The sequence below is a fragment of the Passer domesticus genome, chromosome 1 (genome assembly GCF_036417665.1).
Source record: "Passer domesticus isolate bPasDom1 chromosome 1, bPasDom1.hap1, whole genome shotgun sequence".
Taxonomy (NCBI): domain Eukaryota; kingdom Metazoa; phylum Chordata; class Aves; order Passeriformes; family Passeridae; genus Passer; species Passer domesticus.
In genome coordinates, this window is record NC_087474.1 from 66,559,983 (window position 1) to 66,585,621 (window position 25,639).

The 25,639-nt window shown below is 39.1% G+C and overlaps 1 long non-coding RNA gene across 2 annotated transcripts in view; it reads right to left on the minus strand.

The window, feature by feature from the left end:
- Positions 1–311: 311 nt before the first annotated feature.
- LOC135301570 (uncharacterized) overlaps positions 312–25,639 on the minus strand; it is a 121,008-nt gene continuing 95,680 nt past the window's right edge. The window contains exons 4-8 of one of the 2 annotated variants that reach the window (XR_010363325.1): positions 20,498–20,594; positions 11,292–16,596; positions 4,619–9,091; positions 1,303–1,387; positions 312–871 (exon numbers count right to left, since the gene is read on the minus strand). This is a non-coding gene — a long non-coding RNA (uncharacterized LOC135301570). Of the gene's footprint in view, positions 872–1,302; positions 1,388–4,618; positions 9,092–11,291; positions 16,597–20,497; positions 20,595–25,639 lie in introns of those variants that run through there. The other variant, XR_010363327.1, reaches the window with a different exon arrangement.

Below are 25,639 nucleotides of genomic sequence, written 5' to 3' on the forward strand. Positions count from 1 at the left end.
ACATCGTAATATCCTAGTTTTGAGTCTACCCAGCTGGCTAAAACATGCTGTGTAGCAGTGAACTTTCCCCTACTTATTGCCTGAGAGACTGTTCAAAAGAATCGCCAGACTTTTTCCAACAGAATTTTATATACAAAGGAGCAGCACAGTGAAAGTGATAGCAACAACTGGATCTTTAATTAAAGGTACAGTAGGGCTGTATCTTCAAGATCCTAACTGGTCCAATTTAATGAATATGTCCTTCTACTGCCTTGAGACATACTTCGATAACCAAGGATGTGCCTTAGACAAGGAATATAAAAGTATACAAGAGAGACAAAACACTCAATGAAAGATAATAAAACTGTAATTAAACAATAAATAGATGCAAACAAATATCCTAATAACAAACTTAATTCTGAAAACATAAAATTACTGACATCAATAGAATCGTTAAGAATTAAGATGGCAAAACACCACTAGAGATTAAAAACTGTTCAAAATATATATTGTTCTATTTTGATTTTTATCAAATAGAAATTCTGAAGTCCTAGTTCCAGTATAGTCTCTTTCATATTTCAATGATCCCATGCAAAAGATGCTGAATTTAGTATACTGAGACTTGAGCAAGTGCTCAGCTTGGTCCTCCTGGAACCATCTTCCATCTCTGGGGTGGATAAAATAGATTAGTTTTTTTGGGAGGTCTGTGCAAGGCTGGTGAGCAGGAAAGGTTTTACATTTGTAGATCATCCAAGAAAATCTTCTTGGTAGAAGATAGTTTAAAAGTTCTTCCATTTCAGTTCTGGCTGTTTTGTTTCCATCAGATCAATTCACTGTAAGTAATCCAAGCAAGTTCGTCTATCCTAGCTGATTAATAGACATAGGTGTGGTGCTGTGGTGACAAAGCAAGAACCACATATGACAATAGCAAGTTTTTCAAAATTCTTAACAAAGCAAAATACGAGAGAAAACAGCACTGTTGTCTTGTCCCGGGAATGAATATGAATGTAAATACAAATATACTGTAAAGACCTAAAGATGCAAAGTCCTTTGAAATCAACCTATCCTGAATGAATTCAAGATGTAGGGACACAAGATGTGTTCTATTGAGCAATCCTTTGCTCCATTTTTATATATTATAGATTGTATTTTATCTTGAATAGATGACTTAGAAAAGTTGTGTGCAGCTTATATGCAAATTATGTGCAACAACTACAAAAAAGCATTTCATAAACTCTCCTGAAATCGCTCTTAATAAAAAATTCCAAATGATTCACACCCTATCCAAAACAAGCAAACAGACAAAACATAAATACTCCATACCTTTTTTACTACCTGTGCTGGTTTTGCATTGGACCCACCAACAAAGTGATTTTTTTTGTGGGGGAGGGGCTGCTGAGAGTTTCCTCTGTGTGTGATAAAACCAATCAATGACTCGTTTTGAATATTGACACTTTAGATTATTTTTATATTATTGAATTATTTAAATTTATTTTAAATTATTATGTTTTCTTTTAGTTATTGCTAATAAAGTTTTCTTTCTGCCCTTTTAAAATTTTGAGCCTTCTTTGTCTTCCTCCTAATTCTATCTCACAGCAGGAAATGAGTGGGTATATTCTAGTGGGTGCATTAGCATTTAGCCAGCACTGAACTCACCACGCTATCTTAGATGTCACTCACCCACATCAGCAGGAAGAATAAAAATATAAAAAGGTAACAACTTTTCTGATTACACAACTGTAAAAAACTACTTTGGAAGTCTATATGCTACCACTTTTTTTAAACAGGGGATGCCAAACCCAGCAGAACATACTACAGACCAAACCCTCACAGACTTTATTAATGCAGCTTATCAGGACATTGTTTTGCCTCCAGGCCCCTTCCTCATAAGGGATTTAAAAGCACAAAATAGAGAAAAAGGACAGGGTATACCTTCTATGTAATGCTGGTATAGCCGTGTTTCTTGCCTTGGTAATTGTTTTTTTTGTTCTCTGCATGCTACAGTATTTATTATCAGACTTGACTAGAGGTCAGATTGCTAGGATTCTGAATCAAAATTAGCCCGTTATGTAGAGATGTCTTCCAGAAGCTTGTAATTTCTTCATGTCAAGAATACTGCTGGTTGTCTGAACTAGCACATAGGCAATGTGATTGCGCACTGCTATTTAAAGAGATGTCAGTGGGAAGAAATCACCTTTGGAGCATTGGTTCTCAAGATACCCACTGTAATAGTCAGTTGCATACTTACTTTTTATTCAAATTGAGGATTAACTGCAGACTATTCTTTAGACAGGTCTACTTCTGTGTTTCTGGACTCAAGAAACCTTTTCCTCACTAGCAAGCAAAGTGTCATCATTATCAGCAACTACATGTCATAACATAGCATCTGCTTTGGTTTTTTCCTAGTGCTAAGGGTCCAACCTCTCATAATCCTGAGGTGACAAGAGGATTGACAAAGTCCTTTCACTTCAGAAAAATATATTATTGTCTCCATTTCTGAAATAATGATACCTTCCTGCTGATGATTCTAGTAAACCCACTATTTCAGCAGCACACATCTGAACTACAGGAGAGATAACAGCACAGGACATCAAATTTCATCAGTTCGAGATGTAACTAGTGGTTCTTTACTACTTAAGTTCATTACAGCAGAACTAGTGATGGAACATACTGTGCTTTTCTTTTCTCAAATGTATACTGCAAAGTATTCTGATAACACTGTGTCCTTCCATCCATCCTAGCTTTTCCTGGAGAAGGTTGGTTGTCTGTTCACTCAGTTTTCACAGCTTTGTGTGATTCTGTAATAGCTGTGCTGTCTCTACAATACTAAACCTCAATTTAAATAAACAATGAACATGTAATTGATTATTATCATAGTGGGTATTTCAGAACCAGTGCTCCAAAGGTGACTGCTGCCCACTGACATCTCTTTGAAACAGCAGTGTGCAGCCACACTGCCTATGTGCTAGTTCAGACAACCAGCAGTAGTCTTGATATGTCTGCATCACAGTTCAGAAAAGAGGAAGATAACAATTAAGGGGCTTTCAAATTTCTTTGGCATCCTGATATTATGTGCAAGAGTCCTGTTACGAACAACTGCTCTACATTAGGTATAAAAAATGAAGAACAAGAAGTACACACTGTACTAGCACCAGTTTCCATAGAAACAGCAGTGAAACATCGTACTTTTCCAGTTTTGGAAAAATATTCCCAGTTTCCTCCCAGTCTGACAGTGCCATTAGGAATGACAAAACACTTTCTCTATTTTGGTTTATTTTGTACAAACATTTGTTTTTAATCATAAGCAGGTACTGTCAAGACTGTCCTATTTGACAAGAATCTGTTTTGCTTCTTGGCCTCAAGAAGCAAAACAAAAAACTGTTTCAAATTTCACTGGTCAGACAGGCGAGATAAAAATTACTGTCATTCAAGGTCCGTGCAACAGGTCATAAGAGACAATCATAACATTTTTTTCATTATTTTCACAGGCAGCACCTTGAGACTGATTTGTCCTGTTACACTGTACTAAATACATCCATTTGAAATTTTAAAAAGTGAAACTACACGCATTATTTCATGTATGTCGTCAAGGTTTAGGACTAGTACTCCCCAATTTAGTGCTCCCACTGAGACTCCAAACCACATACCACACTCCCTCTCCCCATTCTCTCCTCTGAGGGAAAGAATTGAGTTAAAAAATTTAAAGATCACAGGCTGAGATACAAACAATTTACTGGAAACTGCAATGACATAAGAAAACAAATAGTAATGGCAACAATATTATTAGCAAGAGTGTACAAAAAGGGAAGTGATGTTCATACAACATGCTCCCTAGAGAGCTCAGCCCAAGGGCAGTCACGCCACCCTGACTGCTCCCTCTGGCTTGGAATGGGCATTACCCAATCCCTTCCGCAGGCTCAGAATCAGTGTCACCAGAACACTCCCTACACCATGCTTTCCCAATTAGAAGGAACCTCCTCTTCCTGGAAGAGACTCCCTTCCCCCCCATCCCCAGAAATGAAGAGAGGTGGTGTACAATAACCTGCAGGTCCTGGCCATGCCGCTTCCTCTGCTTACTGCAGAGATTAATTCTGTTGTGGCTGGGGCCAGCACATTATCCACCCATTATTCTATACCATCCATATCATGCCCAGATCATATCCCTTCCAGCTATACATATATATATATATATATATATGCGCACACACAAACAATGAGAATCTTTTCCATAATCAATGTCCTTCCCTCCAAGTTGTCTGCTGAGTTCATTCAGTTCATGACTATCACTTCCATCTGTCCTAGGTGTCTTCTAGGGCAGAAGGGCTGATTGGGTTGTTACAAGCTGCATCTGGAGCTCATGACTGGTGTATCTGGAGCAGTCCATTCTCACTGTCCATAGCAGTTATGACATACACTGGCAGAGTCATTCAGCAACCAACATTATACAGTTTAATATTACTGACTGTTCTCTCCCCAAAATCAAATCCCCTTGAAGTATACATCATGTTTCCCTGTCCCTCTGCTTTACTCACCAAGTGCACACAGGTTCTTGAACAAAAACAACCCCAGGGATGTGTTTGTTTTTGTTTGGGGCAGGACTAATTCAAGATGTCTTCCCTAACATATTTCTCATACTCACCATGGGGACTTTATCCCCCTGCACAGTACATGGAGGATTTGATTGGGCAGGGCCAGCTCAATTGATAGAGTTCTAGTGTTAACTAACCCAGTGGCCTTCACTATATCCCAATGTTTGAAGGTCCCACCACTCATTGCTTTCAGTCTGGTTTTTCACTGTGCACTGTAATGTTCAGTTGTCCCAGAGGCTGGTGCAGAATATGATACACCCACTCAATACTGTGCTCTCAGGCCCAGCTGTCTATGAGGTCATTTTTGAAATGAGTCCCTTGTCCTGCTCGCTTCATTCTGAGGTGGCATGTCTCCACAGGACTTGCCATTCAAGGCCCAGGATGAACACAGGTGAAGTTTTCCCAAGTGTTCTGTATCAGCACAACAATTCTGAGACATCTTTAGGCTGGAAACTACACTACAGGTCTATAAATACATGTTTATAGATGTACAGCATGCCCTTCGTAAAACTCTAAATCCTAGAATTTCCTTTCTCACAGGTCTGAATACTGCTAGAACTTGGGATGGATCTACTAGTCAAGAAAATATTATGCAACTACAGTGCATATTTCCTCATTTTGTCTTCATAAGCTGTCTGCTTTTTCCATCTAAAGTTATACTGTTTATATTTTGCATGGGAAAGTTTATTATGCTTACTATAATACTGACGAAAGTGTCACATTTCTTAGTAAACCAGAAAGAGCAATCTGTCAGGCAAAGAAACTTAATTTAGTGCTCATTTTAATAAATCAGTATGCGGAGACAACTCTGTATAATCAGGCTTGGATTATCAGTTTAGAAGTCACACATAGAAAAAAAAAGTAATCTTTATGCCTCTTCAAAACTCAGGAACACATTGTTCAGTCATGAGAAGGATATTTCCTATAAATCTTTTATGTTTGCCAAGAACCAGAAGCCACACTGGGAATTTACACATGAAAAGCAAGAGTCAAGTATTTCAGCTATTTTCTCATTGTACCTGCTGTTAAGGTATATTAATGCTAACCATTTCACAAAAAAAGAAAAAATTGGTTGTAATTTCTAAAGAGGGAAAAATGCCTCAAAGATAAACTCTTGTGTGATCATCAAATTAGCTAAGAATCATTATTTTGCTTTTATAAAGAATGGGCAATAAAGTAGAGATTTGAAGAGTGTTAAATTAATCAGAAAAATGAGTCATGAAAAATTGAACCAATCTTTTTCAGAAAAAAATAGTGTAGCTGTGTGCTCTTCTACACTGATCATTGGAAAATTGTTTTCAAAGACAGTTTGAAAAAAGTTTTAACACTTTTGTTTCCAATGCACATAACCAAATAAAAAGTAGGATAAAGAGTTCTAAGTTGTACTGAACAGAGATTTTTATTCCTGTGGTCCCCGTTACTGAAAGGAAAAAAAAAATCAAACAAAGATATCTGAGACTACAGCCAAAGGAATGCTTCCCTGTCACTGATAGTTCAAAATTGTGGGAACATGGTGCCAGACATGGTGCGTGCCTTAGCTTATCCTCTTCTGCTGTCCTCTCCAGGCTGCCCAACTCCAGAGTAGATTTTGGTGTCTTCAGGGAGTGGGGAAAATTCTAACTTTTGCAGACATCCTGTACCATTTCACCTTTTCTGGACTAAAATGTAAGATTAGAGCTATGCAACTGCATTAGAACTACTCATGAGAGAAGTAGATGTGAGAATGCTTTAAAAAGCACAAGGTATCCATATTTTAACAGAGTCATCTCAGATAAAATTCCTAGTGTAAAAATCTTTTCACGTGAGAACTCAGGTCTGGAATTTCGAAGTTGACTGTGTGGTTGTCCAAGGATAAGACAAGCCAGAATTAGACTAATTTTGTATATTGAATTTACTGTGTAACCAGAGTATAGTTATTGTATAGTTATTCTGATGTGAACCAGACTAAGACATCAGTGTACCATTCTTTTGCTTTGATTTGATAGATTTAATGACCTTCATCCACAGAAGACCCCAGAATTAGCCAGAACCAACACAAAACATCATTGCACACATTCATTTCCCTGTTATTCAGAAGTGATTTATCTTGAAATTATTGCCCTCTACTCCCCAAAGCACACAGCATGCCATTTATTGAAGTTCAGTATACAGAAGAATTGCAGGATTGATCTTGCCACATATATCCCCAGCTCAAACCCACATTAGCATGTATAAACACTCCAAGCACTATTTTATTTCTTGGTAACCTTTTCTGAGTGAGTTTATGTCTGAGAACAGAAGTTAACAAAGAAATGTGGCCTGCTGTATGCTTAAAGGGAACACTTTAGTAGGCGATAACAAGAACTTGGACTTGATGTCACTGTCAATTCACAGCTGACTGTCAAGAGATCTCAACTACAAATGAGGTTGTTTTCTCCAGTTAGCACAGTCATTCTCTCTAATACAACTTGACCAGTGAGAAGATATTCCGTCACTAAGTATACACCTTATCCAAAATTACTATAACCCATAAATCTCAGATCCTGATGACTCCTTATACAAAAGAGTTACATATTTGTTTATATACCTGTCCTACCAAAGAAACCCAGGGTTCAGTTGACAGCTTTGTAAACAATTTTTTCCTCTGCAGGCTTTATTCTTGATTCTTTTAATCTGCATTACAAGAGCAGCTTAACTCATAGCATAGTTAAAAAACAAATATATCTTCCTGTACCATGGTGATTAATTGTATCTCAGGATCTTATATTTAACATGTGCTATTTCCCATAAGTTTTCAAAAAATGTTACACTTCTACACAGGATTTCTCAGTCTGAGAGGAGATCTTGTCAAGGTTCCTCCAGGGTTCCCCCTCGGTGTAAATGACCATAAATAAATAAAGGGTGGGGTCTTCCCTAGGCGGACGCTTTTTAATGCAAAACAAAACCCCTTTGATATAAGTTTTTATTGTTTCACATTCTTTAAAAATAAAAAGTTGCCTTATAGAGGAATCATAATCAAATCTAGCCATTGACAGCTGTGGCCATTGAAGGAGATTACCACTAAAGGTCCAACATTCATTAAAAATTCAGCACTCTTCATAATGAGTATTATACTCACAATGTCTTGACCTCTGTTTGAAAGCCAGCAGAGCAACACTGATTAACAGACTCCTGCCCATTAAGTTCAACTTCAGTACTTATGGAAGACACTGAAAAAAATTAAAAATTCATTTGGAAGGGAGAAACATAAAAAAAACCCTTCCATTCCTATTATTTTATGGGAGAAGTAGAATCCGTCTTGAAAGCTGGATCAGGCAAGATTGAAGGAATCGTTACACAAATTAACATAACAGATATCATTACTGATGTGGTCCACCCTCAATGGGAAGAAAAGAATTGAAAGCTGCTTACTGTTTCACAATTCAGAATAGCTTTTAAGCAGGCAAAATATGTATGAGATAAGCATGGTAATCCTACACTACTATAAATTCACTTAAACAATAAATTCCTTAGTTGTTCACAGCTGCTTGGTTTATGGGACAGTTATATAGGCTGTAAATGAAAGACATACATAAATTAAACATTAAGATTTTTTCTTTTCTGATGTGTAAAAAAAATCAAAACATAAATCTTAAAGAGTCATTTCAATACTCTGTACATAGAATACTGGCCCAAGTGAAATGAATAGGGCAGGAGATCTTTCTCCTTTTTAATGCCTTTATTACAAAATCAGCTCAGGTGGGGAGAAACCAACGGGTCACATCCACACTGCCGCTGCTCCCAGGAGTAGCATGGAGGAGGATGATGCAGCTGTGTCCGCTGGTCTGTAGGCAGAGCTGGGGCTTCCGTCCTCACGGGAGATTAGGAGATTCTGCTTTTTCAGTCTGACATTCGAGATCCTCTTTCTAGTCAACCTCCTTAAGTTATGGTGAGAGGTAAAAAGGATCTTTGCAGACACGGGATTAAGTTCCTCACGTTTGGACATCACTTAGATCGCTTAATTTCATGATGGCTCGTTGTTTTTAGGGCTTTTTTGGCAAGATTTGGTGAGGGGCTTCCTCATTTGCATACCAGCTCTGATGTCACTTCCCCCCCCCCACTACCTGCAGCCTTCAGGTGTCGTCATCTGGGAAGCAGCAGGGGGACACTTGAGCTGATTTCGAACTATTAACAGGTAACTGAAGAAAAACTATTGACAACAGGTGATTACAACATGAAGTTATTTACAACAGCAATTGGTTTAACTTAACTCTGCAACTTAAAAAAATTGACAATTTTTCTACTCAAAAAACAAGTACTGGCCCAAGCCACAAAATGTATGAATAGAGTAATTACTCCCATAGGTTTTCACCAAGATTCAAATCGGCAAGGTACAAGAAAATATATATATGCTCTGTTACAAATCTCTGTCAGGCTGCAAAGTCTTCCAAGATCCTCAAATTCGGCTCATCTGGTGCAATTATCAGAAAAGTATCTTCACTGTCTTTGCCAGTGTTTGATGATTTTGTACAGAAATACGATGACAGGCTGATTTTTTACCTGCACTGAGAGAGGCAGTTTCATTAAACCAAATCTTGTATTTTATTGCCTACCTAAAAAAACCCACACTCCTCAATACCAGCTTGATTATTCTATTTTCTAGTTTTTCTTATATTAGATAAGATATTAATTTGTTAAAACACTCTAAGAAATAAAGCATGCACACACATATTTCAGACAAGCTCCTTCAGCAGTAGAACATGAAAACCTGGATATAATTCTAAAAAAAAATTCTGTTTCCAGTTCAGCTCAGAATGATTTTTCCAAGCAATGCAAAATGAAAACTGCATTTCTTTCTGAAAACTGTGTATTATAAAACACAGCACAACGTAAAATACAAGATAAAACATAATCTTTCATCTGTGCATCATCCCTAGGATTCCTTATGTCATCTTGCTTTCCGGGGCATATGTTCTGCATTTGAGAAGAGTAGGCTGGAGTTTAACATATTCTTATCAGCTGTTCCACACCTCATTTGCCCTTACAAAGAGGCCCATCTTCTATACGAACCACTCAACTCCTGTCTAAGAACAGAATTATAGTCACAGTTATCTTCTGCAAGTATCTTAAAATAGTAAAAGAAACCAGAAAATAATTTCAACATATCTCAAGTAACAAATACAGAAGCACTTGGCAACAACCAAAATTGGGTAACTATTTCTCATCAACCTTTTGCCATCAATTCATTTTCACAGAATGACACTGCAGAGAGTCTGTAATTATGGCATAAATATTGCCCATAAATGCTTATCTTTCAAACTTTATTGTCATAGAGATTTGGAAAGGATGAAGCTGGACGGCTCTTTCTGAGGTTTTATCAAAAGTGTGGACTTGTAAAAAAACCCTAAAAACCAAACAAATGCATCATTATGAGAACAAATGAGATGCCATGTGTCACATAGTCAGAATATTCATAGATGAGAAAATAAAATAGCAAGCATGTTTATACTTCTTAATTTCAAAAAATTTGAGAAGCTACAGGGAGGCTCCAATTAAATTCTTAACCCACACCATTCAGAATCACTGTGATCACTAAGATTTTGGCTTCATGATGTAGGGAGGTGCAGTCATGCTTTCTGATAGCCAAAATCTAAATCATAACACAAATTGATAATTTCTTTCAGTAATCATGCTTTCTCATTTACCATAGCCTTGCAAAGAATATTTGTTAAACTAACATCTCTTAGGTATAAATGCAATTTCTTAAATGTACATCAGACTGTGCACAATAACAGCTTTGCCGTATGATAGCAAGTGAGATTCTACAAATTTTTGTCCTGTCTGGACAGAAAACATATGAAGCTGTGATTCTGACAAAGACTTCTTGAAGGCATACTAGATGCTTCACAGGTAACACCTAATGTGGTACACATACTTGCTGCTCTCCTAAAGATTATTCTGAAGTGATTCATGTCAAGGGGTGTAGCAGTGGGGAGCAAAGGGACACAGACCCCCTTATGCATCCGAAGGTGATCCCTTTATATTACAAATATGTCCCCTGTTTTTACACCTCTGCCTGATTAACTGAAATCTCTGCCTGATTAACTGAAACCAAGCTGAGGCCGAACAGAATCTAACAGAAGGGCACCCATTGGCTGCTCAGTTGCAGCGCTGCTGTCCACGCGTCCTGTCATCCAGTCACCTTCCTGCTTATGTGCTGTCCACATGTTCCTCCAGCGAATCACAATCTCACTTCCAACTGACTCTATTCTCACTCCTAAATGCCTCTCACTTCCCAACCAACCCCCAGCCCTCCAGCCTGCAGCTGTGCCTTTCCAAGAGGGCCTTCTGGTGAGCATAAGCCCTAACCATTTTAACAATTACAACCCCATATCCTAAAAAGGGGCATCATTAATACATTTTTGTTGCTTGACACATGGAATTTACTACTCCTGAGTTGTCAAGGCCAACTCATCTCCTGGCTTGACCAGCATTGCACAGCACTCTGTGCTCCTCCCCACCAGCTAAACCCACACACTGCTTGAGCCAGCAGGAATGCTCAGATTTGACTGGAACATTAAAAATTGGTTATAATTTACTTTCACTGAATGTTTCTAAGCTGACTGTGGCCAGTAGGAACTGGACCAAAGGTCTGACTGCCCAGTCAGAGAGTGCTGCCTTCCAGCTATTCCCATAGGAGATGCTCATTTCACTGTTTCAGTGCAGGAGAAAACCCAATGTCAGGCTTTGTTGTAACACACTTACCAGTCTCTGGTCAGATGTGCTGATCATCAGTTTAAGTTCTTGTGGAAGCAGTCTCAAAGATGTAGAACACCCATTTCATGCAAAATGCCAATGCAGAAAATGAGAGAAAATTTATGGATATATACATTCATTTGAAATTCCTCTGTACCCAGAGCAGCAGCGTGATTGAAGAGGGGAAAAAAAGCTGTTGTCAGAGCCCTCCCCACCACTTTCTTCTCTCTCATAATATCAACATTCCTAAAAAGGAACAATTTTAGAGCTTTTAAAAAGTAAATTTCACATTTTACAGCCTCAACCCAGACACTTGGAACATTGTAATTTCCTGAAATCTATTCAATTTAGCATAATATTCAGGCCTTGAAAGTGGCATCTATAGACAATTGTTATGCATGGCAGAGCTCTAGGTATTGCATAAGAATATGCAATGTTGTCATGTTTTATGAGGTCATAACACAGTAAGCTATGCCAGAGGCAAAATAGTCTGTCCAACCAGGGAATGGGACTAGCATCTCATAAAAGTTGCATAATGGTATTACCTTTGTCCTTGTACAGCAAACATTTAAGCTGAGGTTATATTAAACTTTTTTCCTTAGTTAGGATTATTTGTACTATTTTTCTTCAATATTTTTCTTTTTCAGAAACTTTCACAAAGTTTCTGTAAATGGACAACTATGCAGGCAACACGGAAGACAGTGTTCCAAAAGTTCTCTCTTGGGCTTTACAATATTCTAACCTATATTATGAACCATGGACCTGAAATACCCACATTTCTTAAATCTTTATTCATAAAATTCTCCTTAGTAGGGAGACCAGACTTCTCATTTCTGCAGAAGAGCTAAAAATTTACCTCTATTTAATATTATATTAATCCCTCACAACTGGATTTACTTGTAGACAGATAATCCAACCCATAAAAATGAGACACACATGTTATTATGGTGACTCAGAGACTTAGATTCTTATTCTCCAATGGCATTAAACATATTCTGCCAGAAATTGTGACAGCATTTTCCTGTCATACAGTCTATACAAGTTTATTGCATTTATCCACCTCCTGTATTCAGTCAATAATTACTGTTCGCTGTAGTTAGTGCACAATCAGAAGGAACACTTGTATTAACATTGAGCAGACTCTAGCAAAACAATGAGGCTCAAGTTTTCTAAGGGTGTAGCTACATTGTAAAGCAGTGTGGTGCAATGAGAAGAGGATATACCTTCACAGTGTGTCTTGGCTAATAGTGAAATCACAGAATGGCTGAGCTTGAAAGGGACCTCTGGAGGCCATCTGGTGCAACCCCTTTGCTCAAGAAGGACCACCTGGACCTGGTGGCCCAGGAATATGTCCAGATGACTTTTAAATATCACAAAAAAGGGAAACTCCACATACTCCAAGGGTATGCCTGTGTTGGCCAAGATAATTTTCTAGTAGCTTGTATGGGACTATGCTTTGGATGCAATGAATCATTTCTTTTTCGGTTTGTGCAGCTCATCTCTTGTCCTGTCACTGGGAATCGCTGAAGAGAGCATGGTTCCCTCTTTTTATTTCTGTTTTATACATACTGGTAAGATCCATCCCACCAGCACCAAACTTTCACTTCTCCAAGGTGAATGGTCCCAGCTCTTTCAGCCTTTGCTCATTGGAAAGATGCTCCAATCCCTTCATCACCTTTGTGACTCTTCACTGGACTCTCTCCACCATGCCCATGCCTCTCTTGTACTGGGGATCCAGAACACACTCCATGTGTGGCCTCACCAGGGCTGAAGAAGAGGAAGGACTGGGTTCCTGAGCCTGCTGAGGGGACAGAAGGATGCCATTTGCCCGGGATACCATTATCCCAGGATACCATTAGCCTTTTTTGCTGTAAGAGCACAATTGGCTCTGGCATTAGTTGGGGTTCATGAGGACCCTGATACTACCAAGCTGATTTCAAGCTGGGTGTCACCCAGCATATATTGGTGTATGGTGCTAAATTGCTGGTCTTAGCACCCTAGTGGTGCATAAATTACTGTCCCTGGGCAGATACCCCACTGGCCTCAGCAGCACACTGCAGCACACAGCAGCACAGCTCCAGCATACTGCTGGAGGGCTCTCTGTTCAGCCTGAATGTGGGCAGCTACAAATGTGCCATGAAGCAAAATGTCAATCTTGGTTTCCAGGTTTTCCTTGCTTTCCTTTTTCCTCCTCCAGCAGGAGTGAAACCACATAAAGTGGCAAAGTGATCCGGTCAAAGGCATAACAGAAGACTCCAGGAAAAGATGCAAGGCAAATTAACAACAGAAAGCAGTTCTTTGGCAATCAAATCACTAATGCAGGTGCACTACTAGAGCACCTGCATATTTCTCGGGAATAATTGACCTCCTATGGGGTAAGTGAAGATGGCCCATCCACCTCGGCCAAATCTATAAAATGTTGGCCCAAACTGCTGTCATGCAACACGTTATAACATGATCTCATGGTGTTGATGAAAAATTCCCACCGACGTCCAAGTGTGATGATCGGTGTGGAATGGACTACAGCCAGCCATCACCTGCACCAGGGTCTGTTATTGACACATGTCTCCACCCACAGGGACGAGCACAAAGCCTTGTGGCAGCAGCACACCCAGGCCTGCCACTGACAAGCACAGGAATGAGCCTATTCCTCTGCAGGTCCTGTAAGCCTTGACAGCACCACCCTGCAAGCTGCTGTCAGAATGTACCCAGCTTTTCCACCCTGTGGGTAAGGAGCACTGGCAGCTCGTGATGTGAGCATCATCTTTTCACCCAGGATACTATCAAAGGGGTGGTGAAGCTGCTCAACAGAGCAAGAGCCCATATCCCACAGTGGGCAGATGTCAACTTGGATACCCTGACAGACACCCAGCAGGACCATGGGGAGTGTGGCCTCTGCAGCTGTGTGCCGTTGGCAATGCAGGGTCCTGTCTTAAGAGAGTCAGATTTACTCCCCTACAGAGGTTCCCAGTTTATTCCTGAGACTGATTCAACAGTGATACTAGTGCTTTCACAGTTGCCTTTGTTCATTAGATGAGTGATTCAGTGCAACAAGAGTATGGCATAAAATAGAAGTTTAGAGATCCAGTTGCCATTTTAAAAATGAGCTATTTTTCCATCTCTCCTTTTCCCATGGGTCTATATTCGAAGAAAAAAGTTGAAGGTGTAATTGAGTTTGCACTACTGTTTAGTTTCCAACTGAGAAAGTCTGATAGCAGTCTTGCTTTGGCAAGAACCCCTTGTGTGAGGACACGAGGCTTGACTCCATTTTCATCAGAAGGCTGATTTATTATGTTATATATTATACTAAAGTACTACATTACAACTATACTAAAAAGAACAGAGAGAAGAAGATCAGAAGGCTACAAAGACAAGAATAGAATAGGAATCAATAACAAAAATCCTGTGACTGCTCACAGCCTTGGCACAGGTGGCTGTGATTGGTCACTAATTGAAAACAATCCACATGGACCAATGGAAGATGCACCTGTGGCATTCCACAGCAGCAGATAGTTATTGTTTACATTTCTTTCCTGAGGCTCTCAGCTCCTCAGGACAGGAAAAATCCCAGCAGAGGCTTTTTCACTAAAATATCATGGCTACATAGCAGCAGTTCACTTCCAAATGATGAATACGAGATAAAATTGTTTCAGTTAAGAAAGCTCAGCATGACAACTAAATATGTACCTGTCATGGATTGACCCTGACACAGTGCCGGTGCCCCCATGAAAGGTATATTTCCAAAATGGTTACTGTGAGATGTGACCCAGAAACAGAACAAAGCAGACTCCAACTTTGGAATGGAGGGAAAAAAAACCAACACTTCATAGATCTAAACATAAAGACAAAAGGGGAAAAAAAAGAAAAAAAGACCACACACAACAATCCACAATAGAAAACCTCCAAAACACTCCTCCTCCCCCCACCCCTCTAACACTCAATTCTCAGTCCAATACCATCCTTCACACAACCTCTTCCCAGTTCATCAGGAGAGAGGAGTCTCCCTCTTGCACCATGGGACTCCCCAGGAAACACAGTTGGAACCTCCTATGCTTCCATGTCACACGTGGCAGCCACCTGGAGAGAATTTGCCATGGTGACCATCTTCCTTCCAGTGTTCTCACCATTGTCCATGGATCCCAACTGCTTCTTAGGTCCTTTTAAGAATGCATTGCTCAGTTCCAAGAAGTGGCAGCCTCTCACCATTTTGGACACCCCCATATTCACTCGCCTGGGGCCTGGGGGTCTCTGGAACTGAGATCCTTATCCGCTGAAGGCAGAAGGCTCCACCACACCCTCCTCATCAGTCTCTGTTCCCTCTACTTCTCATAACAGCTTTGTCACTCCTGGCTTCTGGCCAACCGCCTCCTCCAAGGTGCAGTCTCTACATTACAGGAAAAAATAGTTTCCGTCCCGTGGCCATGTAAGAGAAAAGTCAGCCAGAAGGCCGCTCCAATCATCTCCTCCATCTAGGGCACTTCTCATCTGCTGACATTTCTTCACCTACTCAAGCCTTCTTCTCATTTGCCCCATCCTCTGTCCCCTCTCAATTCTCAGCTGGGGAGGATTAGTGTTTCTTACAGCTTCCATTGTCTCAGCACAAAAGGAGTTAAAACCTCAGCAGTGGTCTGCCGGTGGCTGGGCACCTTGCCTGCCCCCCACCCCCTTCTCCTCACCTGTGGTGCCGGAAAGATTTCAAGCCACTGCAGACTCTCTATCACTCTCTCTCGGGGTTGGGCGCTGCCTGAAACATCCCACGTCTCCTCCACCCCTGGGCAGGGGAGGAGGTTGCATCGACTCACCGCCGGACTCAAAACAGAAAGTACTTCCAGGAATCCTCTGCTTTTAACCCCTGTGTGTTCTCAGAGGCATATCCAGGTCCCCAGTGGCCACACCAGGTGCTAATTTTAAAATCTGGCCACTGATTGGTTTGACCACAACTTTCCCAGAAACTCACTTCCTGGTCAAACCACAACAGTATCATAGCAAGTTGAATAGAATCACCCATTCGTTTTAGAAGTGCTGTATTTCAGGGATTTCAGAGCGGATCAGAGAAAAAGTAACACTTGATCTTGCATAAAGTTTTCTTTGTCATTCAGTCATCATTACATCTTCAAAGAATTGTACATAAACGACACATTTGCGTGTTCTGTATTACATTTGAAAATCCTCTGTACTTGCACCTGTTTATGACTTGTGTCATCTCCTAAGATGATGATTGACAGGAGCAGAGATGCAAATTCTCCTTAGCACACAGAAATATTACTGTGCTGAAATGCCAGTCATTTAAAGAAAGAAACCTAAAACCTTGTATCTGAAAAGAGACAAAAGAGTACTAAGAAAGAAAATTATTTGAACTCATCTGTTCATCTTTCTCTAGAATGCAATTTTGTTTTACCCCTGCCTTTTACATCAGGAACAGAGAAACCAAAAAAGTGTCTGAAATTCTACAGGGAAATCATCATAGTTCTGAAGATACTCAAGGTTTACAGTGATCCCAATTATTATGCAAAACCAGGTAATTATAATTATTAAACTAGTGCCTGTGTGCCAAGTTCAGAAACTTCCAACAGAAAAAGGGAAATTAATTTGAAAAACACCTTACATTAAAAATAATAAATACTGTTTTAAAATACATTAAAAATAATTTTCTCATTTCAAAATAGTTATTGCCCTAGCAATCTAAGCCAAGGCATAAACTGCCCAACCATCATCACTACTTACAGCAATTCCAATAGAGAAGGACCTCCAGAGTCCACCACATTTCTGTTTTTATGTTGCAGACATCATCAGCATCATCCAATTACAACCTTACTACCAAATCCCAACCTGCCATATGCATTTGAAGATATGTATACAAAAAATTCCTCCATTACCTCCATAATGTCCTCTACATTTTTATGACCTTAACATTTCCCCTTCACCCTCCTACACTTTATCCTATTTCATCCTACACCACTAGTCTTCTGACCAGCACTTAAGTATAAGGGCAACATACTCAACATAGTTGTTATGGATTGATCCTGGCACAATGTCAGTGCTCCCATGAAAATACACTTTCCCTAGTGGCTTTTGTGAGATGTGATCAGGAACAGAGTAAAGCAGGTTCCAACTTAGGAATAAAGGAAACAAACTTTATTAACTACAGCATCTAAAAAGGAACAGACACAAAACTAAGAATGAAAACCTTTCAAATACATTCCTCCTCCTTCTTCCTTTTCTTTTACAGCATGAAATGATATTATAGATTTCCATTCTGTCACCATCTCTCAGATAATCAAATTTCAGTTCATCACTACCTCTTAGATAATCGACTCTCAAGTCTATCAGGGAGAGAGGAGTCTCCCCTTGCACTACAGCCTTCTTCCTGGAAATACAATTGAAACCTCTTGTGTTTTTATGTCACTCGTGGCACCACCTGGAGAGCATTTGCCTTAGTGACTTCTTCCCTCCCATGTTTTCACCACTGGGACCACCACATTACCAGGACTGGTTTTAGGGTTTTCTGTTTAAGGACGCTCTACCCAGTTCTAACAAAAGCAGCAGTCTTTCAACTTCAGGACACCAGTCCCTCCCAAATTTCACCTCCTGGGGCTGAGGGGCCTTGTGAACAGAGATCTTCCTCTTCTCTGAAGACAGAGGGCATCTCACACTTTTCTCAGCTGTTTGTGTTCTCACCACTGCTTCACTGCACTTTCTTTGGCTTCAAGGCATTGCCTCCCCCTAAATGCAGTCTCTGTGTCACAGGAAAAACATAGGTCTGTCCATGGCTATACAAGAAAGAGTCCAGTTCAAGGCCACTCCATCATTTCTTCTCATCTAGGATTCTTCTTACCTCTCCTAACATCTCTCATTCGTACTCACTTTCATCACACTTGCCTACTGCTTCATCTCTCTCTCTTCATTCTGATTCAGGAGGATCACTATTTGTAATGTTTCCATTATTTTAGAAAGGGGTTAAAATCTTCACCTCTGTCTGCCCAAAACTCCTACAGCGGCTGGGCACTTTTTTTGCGCCACATCCCCACTTTTCTTTCTGGCCAGCCATGCTGCCAGTCCATGATAGCAAATTTCAAGACAGCACGGGCACTGGCTCTCTCTCTCTCTCCCGGGGGGTAGGGGGTCCCCCAATCTTCTCAGGGTTCCTCCACCCTTCCATCTTGCAAGGCCTTCACCCCCCTCCTCTGCCCGAGCCTCCCTCACCCAGCCGCATGGCTTCCCTTCCCCCACCCAGCCCTGGCTGGGCAGGGGAGCTCTGACCTCCTTCACAGACTGGGACCAAGAGAGAATTCTCCTGGGAGTTCTTGCTTTTAACCCTCTGTGTTCTCAGAGGTGGTCCATACCTTCAGTGGCCAAACCAGGTGCCAATATTCAAATCCAAGCACTGATTGGTTTGACCACAACCTACCAAAAAACTCACTTCCTTCTTAACCTACGACAGTAGGCTAAGACTTGTGGAGGACTCCTTACATTTCGGATAAATAAAGAAATCCCAGGATTTTATGCATTTGTAATGCCGGATTTAGACAGCATCCCTGAAGTTCCACAGAAACAACTGTTCTTTTATCAGGAAAACTTTAATGGCTTCATTCATATATTCCTAGTACAACTGCTAATGATGTTCCACACTTTAATTTGTTCACTTATTATTCCTCTCACCTGAGACAGTTCATTATTTTATTCCTAAATAATGACCTAATCAACACACTTAGTTAAATAAAACTTTTCTTGACTATATAATATAAGCCTGCTTGCTAACATCTTACCCTTACATGCCACACACTAAATTAGAGAGGCACCTGCATTCTTCTAAACTAATCTGTTATAGTTTCCACACTATAAAATCATAATGAATAAATCTGGGGTTTTTATCATACTACATTAGCATAACATCAGGTTGTCTTATTTTTTTTATTAATCTCAGAGGAAGATAAAGCAGTCTGCTTAGGGTTCAAGAAGATCTGGGTGCACTTTCCTTCCTAATTTACTCTCCGATGAGGATAGGTACTTTAGGATTTGATTTCTTCAACAAAAATTTATTTAGCCAAAATTTAACCTAGAGTAAACTTAAAGCCTTGTCCATTTACCTTAGGTTTTGGTTAAAAGCATGTATTGAATATATTTCCTTTCATGATTACATTTTGCCAATATCCTCAAGAAAGTGCAAAATAAAATTGCCTATCTATATTTTATTCAAAGCAAAGTTGTAGCAGCTAATTTTACTGCATCCATTAGGATTCCTTCCATTTTAGGAACTTGAAAAGCAGCAGAGAGGAAGCATACTGAGTAAGGCTCATTTATCTATTATGAATATCTCATTTTGTAAGGACTCTATAAAAACAAATTTATGATGTTTTCATGTTCCAAATACCTAAGCAAAAAATAATTCTCATTTAAGTTGACCCTCAGGTTAATCACATATCATAGCCATTTTTCATTTCAGTCTCATAAAATTCTTGTCAAAAGGATCATTTGATGTGTTATTGAATGGAAGAGAATGCAAAGAAGGCATTCTAAGAAGATGACTTTATTCACCATGGCTTTCAGGCTGCTGCATCTCAGTTTCCCAACTGCTGCATGTGCAAATTTCAAATGCACAAGGAAATTGGCAGAATGAGGTACAGCTTCTAAAAAAGAAACTGGATATGATAAACTGTAAAATTTACCTTGACATTTTTAACTTGTCATAAGGTGTCACAAAATAAGACAATTATAAAAAACAGTGGTTCCCAATACTTTTTACTAAAGCCTGAACAATTTAAGGAATCTAAATTATATTATAGACTTGTCAGGAAGTTTTAGAGCAGTGTTTTAAAAATTAAATTTTTTCTTAAAATAAATAAGAGTCAAGATCCAGGATAGCATGTCATCTGACACTATGATTCTTTAATCTGTTTTATGACAGCAAGTTTTTTAGAGTCAGGTGTTGTAAAAGCATAAACCAAAATGGTTCCAGACCTAAATGCAAAAGGCAGGCAGTCTTGCTTTCTTTTATTACACTTAAAAAAAGTGGCAGGACAGCTAGATCAAACTGCTCTAGATCAAAACTCCTTGGAGAAAAATGCAGTAGGGGCTTGGGTAAAGACAGAGATAATGAGACACTTCTACTATATATTTGAATCAACTGAAAATTAATGCTTATATATGAACTTTAAATTTTTTCATGACTATAACCTTTACAGTATTGCTGAAAGCAAGATGCAAAAAATACTTACTCGATATGCAGTGCTAGTATGGATTAAAAGGATTACAGAATGTACAGATCAAGACACCTTCTTCATCTACCACACTATTCTCCAAAAATTCTTCTCCCTGAGAAAGATAATATCAATGACAATCTGTAAGGCCATCTTTGCTCTAAGTGCACAATATTGACTCACAGTCAACTCAAGGCCCTACCACAGCACACAGGTCCTTCTCTGCAGAGCTATTCTCCAGCTTTCCTACAATGCTGAGGTCAACAGTAAAAATGGTAACCAGAATTAATGTTAAATTTACACTCAATAAAACTATCTTTACAGGGTCTGATAATTCAAATTATTCACTGTGAGTCATACTCTCACAGCAATATAGCTCACAGTGAGGGCAAAGAGGTCACCCAGTCAGAATAGGATTTGACCAGATGTTTCATAAAGGATTTTTTTCATTTTAAATTTGTTAAAAAACAGGAGTAAAATGACTATGCAAAACTCTAAGACTCAACTATTTCAATGCTGAAATATTGTTAGAATGCATCATTTTCTCACTATTTAATAGGAAAAATTGCCTGTCTATTTTTATGTCATAATAAGTCCTTGTGGTAGATTTTCTCTCCAGTGTATAAAAAAAAACCAGTGAGCTGGGGGTCCTGACAAGACAGGATGTTATGCAGTTTGCATGAGGAAGCTAGAGCCAGCATTGCAGGAAGAGAGAAGCTGGCTCTGCTTTCTCTCATTTGGCTACATGGGAAAGCAGGTCTGTTAGCTCGGGGTGAATAGACATTCCCCATCATTCTTTTGACAGCAGAAACCAGTAATTGTCTATCTGCCTGAAGCAACACAGCAAACTGAACATGGTCCTGCAACTCACCTGAACAGAAAAAAATTGTATCTTCCAAATACTTGAGAAGTAGAAACATTTCCTATAATGTATTAAAGTGCTATTGCAAGTTCAATAGGGGGGTTCAAAACTGAACTGCTATTAGGAGCTATGTAGTATGAAATATTCCATCTGTTGGATAAAGAAAAATTAGGAAGGAAAAGACAAATTCATGGGAAATGGCAAAATAATGCATTTCAGGTCTGCCTGTTTGATAAGTATTAAATAAACCAGACTTTCAGATATGTTGAACACGTATTCTGAAACTGCTATAGCTACAATTCTATAGTGCAGTTAAAAATATAAGGAGAGAGATAATTGTGGTTACTCATTTGTTAAGACCATGGCCAGAGTTTCAGGGTCCATAACCATAAATCTGAAGTAAAAGCCAAGCATATCTATTTGAGGGTGTGAAGCAAAGGGAAGTATCTGAGAGCAGATACCAAATATTGGCTCATCCACGTATAAAACCGATTTCATACTATACCCAGGCTTGCCTTTAATATTGACCCTAATTTATAGGTGATAGGGTTTGGGTTTTTTTCAGGCACTTCCAGGAAGCCCTTTAAGCAATATCCAGAATTAAAAAGTTGTGGTTGTTTATTCTCTCCACAATTATCTGCACATAAGGGTGTTACAATTTTACTCTGCTTCTGAGAAAAGTCATGTGCTCCATTCTTTCTCCTTTCCCTTTTTGTATATGAGAAAACAGTTTTCCTTAGACACAGCTGCTGATAGTTGGAGCTGGTGATAAATTTTAAACACACCAAGCTACAAAAATTTTCCTTGTGCTGGTTAAATAAGCATATAAGAAAATTATACAAGAAAGTTGTTATATTATTTGTTGTACCTAAAAACAAAAGAGTGTTGGAATCTGAAATGCAAGGAGCTATCAGAACTTTCTTTAATTCTAAGCCAAAGCTTAGAATTAAACACAGGATTTGATCTGAGACCTTGGAAAAGGCTTACAAACTTAGGTGCTGGAAGTGAGAATGTGGATTTATAGTTTAAAGCAGAGACACATTAAGCTAAGTGAAGGGAAGTTTAGAGTTTTAGCGTTTAAGATACATAAAAAATAAATGTAGTCACAGAGCTAAACAAGGAGTTCACTGTAAGTTTGTGTGTCATAACATGATTGGCTAACAAAGCTTACAGTGTAGCGTAAGTCCATAAGACAAAATACTGAAGGATTAGGTCAAAAATATAAATATCTTTGTTAGCAGTGTTTTATTGGTCAATAACTCCTTAAAAGAAGTAACTAAAGGTCTCGTGACCTTCTGAACCATGCTGTAACAACGTGAGCCAGATTCACCCTTCCTGTCTATGTAGAAGATAAGAAAAATAAACCGCATTATTAAAAAAAATTCAGAGGTCCCATCTCAAATTCCTTCCAAAATTCCCAACAAGTGATTTATCACAGTGTAGTTTGTTCTTATAACACATTTCACTGCAAACATCTATGCAATTTAATGCTCTGACTAGTCAGAGAAATCACAGTGACTGCAAATTTTGTTTGTGCAATAAGCCAGATGTCGTATGTGCAATTTGCCAGAGGGAAAGGGAAGTATGGATTATAGATACTTCTGAATGCTTCTTAGGACAGCCTGTATACTATGTATATATGAAGGTATATTTTGTAGAAATATTCTAGATGCCAGGTAAGGAGCAGCATTTCCATGCATGGAAAACATTTTCTGGATTTTTAAAATCCATTACTCTAAGACTGCTATCAGTGACATGCAAACCCCAGTACTTCTGCTGACAAGAGAACCTTATTTTAAACTTCAGCCTAAAAGCATAAATTCCTTTGTGGAAGACAGACACAGAATCTGAAAACTATCCCTGTCTTCAGAAAGTCTCTGTGTTAAAAAGTTCTTAGAACAGGTCTTCCTTTAAAAATGCTGCTTTTAATTCTTGGAAGTAATTAATAAGTCATGTAAGCTTGCTGGAAAAACATGTATACATATGGCAGGTATAGTAATGTTCTCCTGATATCTCACTGGGTCAAATTGTAGGTGACATATATGGTGTCTTTTTCTAAAGTGACAAGTGACCAGAAACTGCTGGCAAAGGATTATCTATGATAGAAATAATTAATTACAGAACAGAAATTCATAAATAAGTTAAACAAAATAAACCATGAGGTACAGAATAAAACGTGATAATCTATAAAAACTAAGTACATCTACAAAAGAAATCTTTGTTGATCTTTAAAGACAGAGAAATGGCTTTGCAGGCTCCAACATTACTGTGGTATACAGCTCCTGTAATTAAGGTCTTCCTGTTACCTGCAGCCCTCCTCAGGGTGCTGAGGCAGAATGACTCCAGGTAAACTCACAGGACAGAGAGAGCACAGCTAGAACAGAGGATGTGTTGCCTCAGTGAGAGAAGACACTCATGCTGCCCCAAGCTGGGCACAGCCTGCCGCTTCTCTTTCCCTGGCTAGCTGATGATAAGAGGGGGAGGGCAGCAGGTTCCCCCTGGAGCTCCGTTGAATCCCAGTTGTCAGTTGTTTCAGCGCAATATAAAACACAGGCAGCACACACGGGTCCCAGGGAAACTTTATTTGATGGTAAACTTCCCCTTTTCCTCTCCTGGGACCCCCGTCAAGGGGAAAACAAAGATTTATAAGTCTGGGCAGGTCTCAGGGGTAGGCACAACTTTCAACAAATCAGGAGAGTTGGGAGTAAAAATTCTAGGCGGAGATAATGGCAGTGAACCAATATAATTCCAAGGGAGGAAAAGCGGTTTCAATAAACAGCTAAAATTTGGACAAATAGAAACTAGCTGACGAAATAACTGGGAAAAGGTGGAGACAAAAGGAAAACAGCACCAAGGAAAACCACCAAAACACAAATCAAACCATAAACCTACTAATAAAACAAAAAGCACAATACAACAACAGCCAATTCCAGAAGCCCCAGTGCACCCTCCTAAGCCCTTGAGCACCTCAGTCCCACAAGACAAAATCCAGTAGAAAAATGCAATCCATACTCACATTTACCATCATTCATGAAAACCTGTGGATGAAAATACCAAAAGCAGGTATTCCTTTGCCTATTTTTTTCATAAATCTGGCACTGAAATCCTGTAATCTCCTCTTAGGATGTCAGAGTTGAAAATCCAGAAATAAATATAATGCAGAATTAGAAGATGGTCATGTTGCTGCACCAATTAATGAGCACCTTACATTAATAAGGCTGGCTATAAGTCCATTACATTATGATATTTAGCACTGCTGTTTCAGGAGAAGCTTCTTTGGTAAAACCCACTGTGAATTTCTCTTGGTTCATATTTCATCACAGGGAAGAAAATGTCAATGGAGTAGCACAAATCAGCCTAAGAAAAGGTTGCAGCTAGTGACCTACAAGCAGCAAGAGAATACAGTCAGGTAAAGACCCTGAGACAAAATAGTACTGAGCAGAACAAGCTGCTCATTTTCTGGAGGAGAAGAAGTGTTTTCTTTTAAACACAGTGTCATTGCTTGTTAATCCTGATAATCATGGCATCCTTTTTTAAAAAGGAAACAGTGGTAGTGAAAATCCAAATGCAGCTCGACTTGTACAAGCTGTTTGAATTTTAGACCTTATTTCCAAATATTTTTCACCATATTTGGGACATTTAGAAACTACTATTTTTACAGTAGCATCAGCAATTTTAGAAATTTTAAGTCCTACCAGTGGGAATGCTGCCAAGATGAAAAACAAATTCTTAAGCTTTATCAAGATTTAGAAATACAGCTACTTTTATTAAAATACTCTGTAAACCCCTTGAGCTTTCCATATATCAAGACAAACCCACAAGTTTCAGATCTCTGCAATGTTTAAAAGTCAAACTTTGGTGAAGCAAAATGGAAGTGATGGTTTGAGAGGATTCTCTCAGGTTAAAATCCTGGGAGAACAGAAGTATAGTATAGGAGAAAATTCTTTCTAGGCAAGTGAAACAAGTCACCTATGGTGAAGTCATTGTTTCTCCACAGCATGGGGTCTTACTAGTAAAAATGAAATATACCAGAACCACAAAAGGGATTCTAGGACAAATAAATTACAAACTTTCTATAACTAAATAATGTACTAGAAGGAAAAGTATCAAACTGGAGAAAATCACATCAGCTGAATAATTCAATAGCTTGTTTTGAGAGAGCTCTGCCAAATGAAAGGGCAAGTACTAATTATGTGCAAGTGACAACTCACTGATAACACAGAAAAAGATAAGAGTAGTATAAGAATTAAAGGACTTCAAGGAGAGGAGTAAGGCATGCTGAACATTCAATTTTATGA